Raw genomic sequence first — 7,750 nt, 5'->3', positions numbered from 1 at the left:
CACACACACACACACACACACACACATTTCAAAAGCCAAATGACTTAAAAAAATAAAACAAGATGGAGATATAGAATGAGTCAGTGTTTTAATATGCATGTAGGTATGAATGAAAGCGCATGGGTTAGTGCTGTAACCTATGTAAACCTAAATAAAACTTCAAAGACTGGGATTGACATGATGAGATGTTGAGGCTGCCAAGCAACAGAACCGGATCCCTGCAAGGAGTAGAAGACGGCTGAGCAGCACAGGAAGCCAGATGGGTTGATGGGCTGCCACAAGAGTCATGTGACTCATTTTTTCTCAGTAACAGAAATTCAGTTTTCTTTCCAGTCACTTCTACTTTGATGTTTTTTTGATCATTCAAACTGCTTGGAAAATAGGATGTCGTTTGAGATGCTGAAAGGATTTTAGGGTAAATTGTCTGATAGACATGTTGAGTTTCTCTGACTTCTGGGAAAACTATTCTTTCAAAAGAATGGTTACACTTTAGTTGAAGGCATCTACATGAGAGTGAAATGACACTGTCATGACATATCATGAAACTTTATAAACAAGACAAACGTTTCTGACATTACGCTTATTTCAGTAAGTGGCATTCGGTTTTGTCATGACCAGGTATGTTTAGGGTTACGGTTCATGTGTCATGGCTGTGTCATGTCACTCTTATGTAGAAAACTTCAAGTGTTACCTAATTTCCTTCTATTGAGCTGCATCACAAATCAGTGTTCCCATTTGTATATTAGCGCTGAAGAAGGCAATGGGGTTACTGGGACCCCCCCCCCCTGACTGTAATGCCCATTGATTATAAACCATTCCATGTCATTGTGCTCATGAATACAATAAACCCTCCATGAAACTTGGCAAAGAAAACCTTTTTGATGTTTGTTGAGGGTGTAAATAATGGATTTGTGACTTGTTGTGCGTCACAGGATGGGTTCTGGGGGCTCGGCAGTGATCTCAGCGGGTCCTCCCCCACTCGTCTCTGAAAGCTGTCAGATGATCAGGGAGCATGCACAGCCGCACTTTGGCAGGGATAAACAACACAAAGCAGCCCAATGAGTCCTGATGGGCTTCTGGCTATCAACCAAATTTAATATCACTGTCACAAACATAAATGTCCTGCTCCTCTGCTCGGCATCCGTTTCCTCATGGACTCTTTAAACAATGACAAAACTCGACGTGTGAGTGTGAGCTCCTCTGAGGAAAGAAGGGCCTTCTTGCCTAGACACAGCCTGGACGGCCAACAGGCGCTACAAACTCACCTTTTTGTGGTATCCTGGGTATTATGTATTTATTTTGACAAAGCTATCAACACATCAATCTTAATAACTTTACCTTGGCTAATTGCTGGTAACTGAACCTGTGCCACCTAATCCCTGACATGTCTCTAGCCACAAATAATGGAACTGTCTGAGATTTTCCTCTACGCCTTCTTGCCAAAGCACCGACAATGTCACCACAAATCCATAAAACAAGCCCAGCCGATTGCATTAAGTTTAGTTGGCTCTAGATGAGCTGACGTGGCCTCAATCCGCCGCGTCGCTGGCTGCCGACTTAGATCATGGTCGTCTCAGCCTGTAAGCGCTTCTTCATCAGGTCTGGCTAAAGCCTCACACACACTGGCCATCACTGGCATGGATTAGAGGCTACTGCGTGCACACGTCTGAAGCCGTCTGCTCTCACTGAGTCACGAGAGGCTGCAGCAGCTCTTCGCAGACGCGAAACATCACCTGAAAACACTTTTACGTCAAGGGTTATCCTCCTTTAAACATAAGCCCTCAAATCCAGCACTCTGTGGTGCATTATCGAGTCAGAGTGTAGTGTTATAATTCCTAGACAAACAAACGTAGAAGTCTGGAATTAAAAGCTCCCAATATCCCAAGTCAACTTTGAAGTTCTGCTTTCCACATGCAACCCAATTCTCCTCCAGGATAGTAATGATCTACTTAAAAGTTGAAACTTCTGTTTAAGTGCTATTGTTTTCATAATGATAAGCCGGTTACTGTTGCAATTCATACGTTGTACTCACCTGTTAATAGTGGAGATGTGGTTGCAGGGATCCAGCTTTACAACGGAAGTCAAGGCCATCTCTGTAAAAAACAATACACCAGACATGAGAATTGGATTTTAAATAAGTCGAATTTCATTAAAAATCTACATTTTGTGAAGAAAGTGTGGCATTATGTGCTAAAAACTCTTTTAAAAGGCACTGTTTTAATTCTTTTTTTTAACTGACAGTTTAACTAGGAAGTAGTCAAGTAAAGTAACCTAATTTAAGATTTAAAGTCAAAGAGTAAGCCTGGAAATTAGTTGAGTTGTCAGTTGAGCTGTAGACAATAAGCATAAGCAGTTGAATTGTTGTGTAAGCTCTCACTACACAGTTCTCCAACCGTAGGTCCAAGCTGAACCAATGAGCAGCCTTGCAAAATCTATTCATAGTTCTATTTATAGTCTATGTATTGTTTTTATTGACAGGTCTTATAAGATGTTAATGGTGTGTAGCAAGGCTCTACAGTTTGATACATTGAGTCGTAGTTTACAAAAGGAACATACACAATGTATAACCTTACACACACACACACCGAACCAGGATGATGATTTTTGATTTTAAAAAGAGAAAACAAGAAAAAGCTAAGTAAATAAAATCAATACTAAAAAAAAACATTACACAAACTTTTGGTTTGAATCCCCCCTGGTAGCTTGTAGAGTTTGTTCATTCTTGCAGAATTTTTTCCATTAATTAGAACCAATAAAATGTATTTTAATAATCAAATAGTTCTTTATTTAAAGGTGGTTGGGGCAACTGGTAAGGATGCCTCCTGGACCCTTCCCTAGGGAGGTGGTCCAGGCATGTCCAGCTGGGAGGAGGCCTCGGGGAAGACCCAGGACTAGGTGGAGGGATTATATCTCCAACCTGGCCTGGGAACGCCTCGGGATCCTCCAGTCGGAGCTGGTTGGTGTGGCTCGGGAAAGGGAAGTTTGGGGTCCCCTGCTGGAGCTGCTGCCCCTGAGACCTGACACTGGAAGCGGATGAAAATGGATAGATGGAAGGATGGATGGATGGATGGATGGATGGATGGATGGATGGATTTTTTTGCTTTTAGAAAATCCTGTCCAAAATCCACAAACCTATCTAACCCCAGGGGTGACACGGTGGGGGAAACAAATTGAAGACAAAATATATATAAAAACATGTACTGAGGACATGAAAGTCGAGATCTCGAGTTTAGTTTGTCCCAAGTCAATGTTTTTTTTATTATTATTGTTTTTATTCATTTTTCCTCCATGTCATCTCCGGGGCTCCGTAGAATACCAAGTCTTAAAAGTCCTTATTATGTCCAACCATCATATATTTGATTTGCCATTATAAACAATTATTAGCAAATCAGCAAACATTTACACTCAACAAATTGGAACCACTGAATTTTAAATGTAAAAACAAAAAACTTAGACTATTTCATGTCTATCAACTAAGTTTTTTAACTTTAAGTTTTGGTTGTGAGAATCGGTGGACTTTTTTATGTAATTAACCTTTTCCCTACAGGCCTGGTAAGGGAAGTGTTATAATAACCACTAGCAATAGTGGCCACAACCATAAATTTCCTTCTAAAAGAGAGAGGCGTGCAAAGGTATATTAATCCTTGCAGGTTTTTCCAATTCATCCTATTGTTCCTACTATGTTTTTGTTGTTAAAATACTCATAAACCTGAGCAATGTACCAGCCATGCATGCTAGGGAACGGACTCCTTTTGTTGTGACAAATTAAATATATTTAGCCATACAACGCAACTGTATATAGTTCAACTATAACATCTACTCAATTAAAGTATAAAAGGTCTATGAGCGACAGCTGATCCTGGGGATGCATCCCTTCAGTCTAAAAATGCCATTATGTCTGTGTTGCCTCTTTCCCTTTCAGGGCCTATATATAGGCCTTCAGCTTGGAAATGACTACACATCAGTGTGATGCGTGCGGCTGCCTGCTGACAGGGCCGTCCTCAGTCACTCAGGTGGGTTGACACTGCTGCGACGGCGTCTCTACTCTGCCTGTCAACACCTGGAGATGTCTGGCTTAGACATGTTTAAATGGAGAAAATTGAGTGCATCACAGGCAGAGAGGAAAAAAAGTAAATATGGTGAATTTTGATTAGCCAGCTTGCTGCTTGATTAAAAAATGTGTGCACAATCTTTTAAGCATTAATCACGTTTACGAACCACATGAACGAACAAATCATGCCAACATATGACTGAAGTCCCAGTAACAAAACAGTCATGCTATAGCCTCATTCACTTGAACTGCCACGGCTACACTAATGCCTCCAGTTGGCTCTTGTTTCCTGGGATTGGGGTTGAATAGTCAAAAGAAATGACCTCAAATGTATTTTCCCAACCATGATGGAAAACATCAAGACCTCAAGAAAATATGCAAAGCAGAATTCATAAGGACGTAGGAATAGAGAGAGTCAGACTGCTCTACACTATCCTTAGACTGGATTCTCAGCCCTATGCATTCTGAACCTGTTGTTTCAAGCGACCTCAATAAAATGGGACAACTGGATTAAAGATCTTGCTACATTACCATTTTATTGTAATTTTGGCATTCTACATTACATTACATTTAGCTGACACTTTTATCCAAAGCGAATCATATTTATATGTACTGTATGTCTGAGTGTCTGTCAAAGTGTCTACTCCGGGACACAATGGTTGATGTATCGCCGTGGAAATCAAACCCAGATCTTCCACAACAAAGACATGTGTCAAATCCACTGTGCCATCACCACCCAACCCATTCTATTCCTGTTTGATGTTCCTTATATGTCTATTTTGAAGCACTCAGTGCATGGAGTGTTATTAGTATTAGAAATTGGATTTTTTTTATAAACAAGACTTCAGATACAGTTTTAGGGGACCACTAAGGTCTATATAAAAGAGACTTTCGGTTCCAGTACTAGGGGACCACTAAGGTCTATATAAAAGAGACTTCAGATACAGTATTAGGGGACCACTAAGGTCTATATAAAATAGACCTCAGATACAGTATTAAGGGACCACTAAGGTCTATATAAAAGAGACTTCAGATACAGTATTAGGGACCACTAAGGTCTATATAAAAGAGACTTCAGATACAGTATTAGGGGACCACTAAGGTCTATATAAAAGCATCCAAAGAGCACCATGTCATGGGACCTTTAAGGAAAATAACAAAGGATGCGTTGCAGCACCTTACCTTACCTAAAGTTTGGATTCTTTCTAAGCAAAAAGGACCCCCTTGCGTCGTGGGGGAATTTCTTTTTAAAATGTACCTTTCCTGTGATAGAACAAATGATACTTGGGATTTTATTCCACAAAGAACTTGCTCTGTAAATCAATATTTTTCAGGTTGAAGGTACTCGTTTTATATTCCAAGCTAATTTATGTCTCTTTCCTGTTCTCTAGGGTAATTGACTGCCTGCTCGCCTGCTCTCCAACCCACTTACCACCTGCTACCTCCGTACAACCCACACCATTCCCCCTCATTCATCTACCCTGATCCAGCCAGTCAGCCATAACTCACTGCCCTCTTGCCCTCTGCCTCAGTCAGCTACCTCCCCGTCATTCCACCTCCATTCCCCACTAATACATCCTCTTTATTCATCTTACTTGTGAGTCTGTGTCTGCATTTGGGTCCGGTGATTCTATATTTATCCATGTGGAAAAACAAAACTATATAATGTGAATTCTGCTTTCTGTGGTATAAGTCTAGCAAATGACACATTTGTTTTTTATGCTCTTTAACTTTCTGTCTTAGCTTTGATTTATGTTCAGTTCTATTCAGGAAAACATGATCTATTGTCAAGCTATAGATTAAATGCTGAACGAGTTTCATTCTTAACCTTGGGAACACAATGTGATAAAATGTTCTTCTCTATCATTCTTCAGTGATCATATTCACCCATTCGTAACTGTGCTTATGTGACTTAGGTGGTAATTTGGTCTGTACTTCAGTTGTTATAAGGTGTAAACCTACTTTCAGGAAGGTTCCTTACGCTGAAGAAGGTCACACATATGGTCGACAGCTCCAGAGAATTAGTTAATGAACCCTGAGAATAATAAATACACCAGCTGTGATGCCAAACTGAGCGTAAAGTGGGTATGTGGGGGGGGGGGGGGGGGCGGGGGTGGGGGGTCTCATCCCTACATCAGAACCCCAACTTCTGGTTCCCTTGCTCACACCCATTGTACACACCCTTTTCGAACTTGGGTTCATTTTATGTCAACTACACACCTGCAAAGGAACACTTTCACCATGGTGATGCTTTCATGGTCACATATCTGGCCTCAGACATAGTCTATAAATACTTGGCAAAAACTGCCTCTGTGGTCGTTCCCGCTATAGTAGGTCACACACACCACACCACACCACACACACCCAACACACACACACACACACACACACACACACACACACACACACACACACAGACTCAGAATTGAAAACTATTGGGAGGCAGCAGAGTAAAGGAGGCATGGCTTTGTGGCTACATAGAGTTTGACATAGGGTTTGTGGTCTGGATCAACGGAAATCAATTTCCAGGATAAAGCCCTGCTCACGCGCTGGATGTCGCGCCCCTCACCTAAAACAATAATAATAATAATAATAATAATAATAATAATAATAATGTATACTTTATCAATCCTGCAAGGGAAAATTACAATAATTTCACTCTGTTGTATTACACACAGGCCTGAATTACACACACATGTTAAATACCTATACATGCACTAAATGGAGAGATGTCAGAGTGGGGGGGCTGCCCATGGAAAGGCACCCCGAGCAGTTGGGGGTTCTGTGCCTTGCTCAAGAGCAGGAGGTGGGTGAACTAGCCAATTAAGCTCTCAGTGTGTTGCCATTCTCTTTGGGAGCTGCTCTACAGCATGTCTGTAGGGGGGGAAGTCTACCTCACGATTGGTGTAACTGTTCGTCAGCCCTACATCTATTGTTAAGCTCTAAATATACCATTGGCAGGCCAATGTGTTGCGTTTACTGCCGGAGAAGAAGAATAAATCTCTTTTTCATGTACATCATGTGAATCCTTGTAAAGTGTTACCAGACGGCATGTGAGCATTATGTTCTAATGGCACACACTGGGGCAACATCATGGCTATGGTCTGCCAATGCTCTGCTTTTTATACTTTATGCTGAAACTGCTATTGTATATTGTATGAAATATACTCCACAGTCTTATATATGACGTCATGGTTAGGACAAAAGAATTCTGTTGAACCATACTTTTAAATCCAGACGCATACAAGCTAGTTTTGTGCAGAATGTTGTTTTTTTTTTCTCACAATATGTGTATTCTTGGAAATATCACCCATATTAACACCATATGCCAACAAGAATCTATGGGATTACGTGTACAGCTCGTGTAATCCACATGTGACTAAAGGCAGTCAAGACAATGCTCAGTCAAGTCTGACGTCTTTTGAGTGTGAAAGTTAATTCAAGACCATGAGATGCAGTTGAAAGTAGTGCAAATGAAGCTTTGTGAAGCATTTTCCTTATTTTCTGAGCACACTAGATCGTGCTCTTTGTTCAACAAAGGGTTGAAAGCACACAGAATTACCAGTCCTTCATAGTCTGGCTATCACCAGACCAAGCCGAGCTCAATAGATCTGAGATTGAGCGTTGGTCTGGGGGCTCTGCTCTGTATTTTCTCTGTACAGGAGACGTAACCAACGGGCATAGTTCAAATGACTCTGT

At 41.1% G+C, this 7,750-nt stretch overlaps 1 protein-coding gene across 1 annotated transcript in view; it reads right to left on the bottom strand.

The window, feature by feature from the left end:
- Positions 1-7,750, bottom strand: part of lrfn2b (leucine rich repeat and fibronectin type III domain containing 2b) — a gene marked incomplete in the record, with an annotated part of 159,989 nt that overhangs the window by 103,413 nt on the left and 48,826 nt on the right. Inside the window, 1 exon segment of the mRNA XM_032543231.1 lies at positions 2,033-2,093.

The sequence above is a fragment of the Etheostoma spectabile genome, chromosome 18 (assembly GCF_008692095.1).
Source record: "Etheostoma spectabile isolate EspeVRDwgs_2016 chromosome 18, UIUC_Espe_1.0, whole genome shotgun sequence".
In the NCBI taxonomy this organism is placed as follows: domain Eukaryota; kingdom Metazoa; phylum Chordata; class Actinopteri; order Perciformes; family Percidae; genus Etheostoma; species Etheostoma spectabile.
This window is presented reverse-complemented; position numbering and strand designations above follow the sequence as displayed.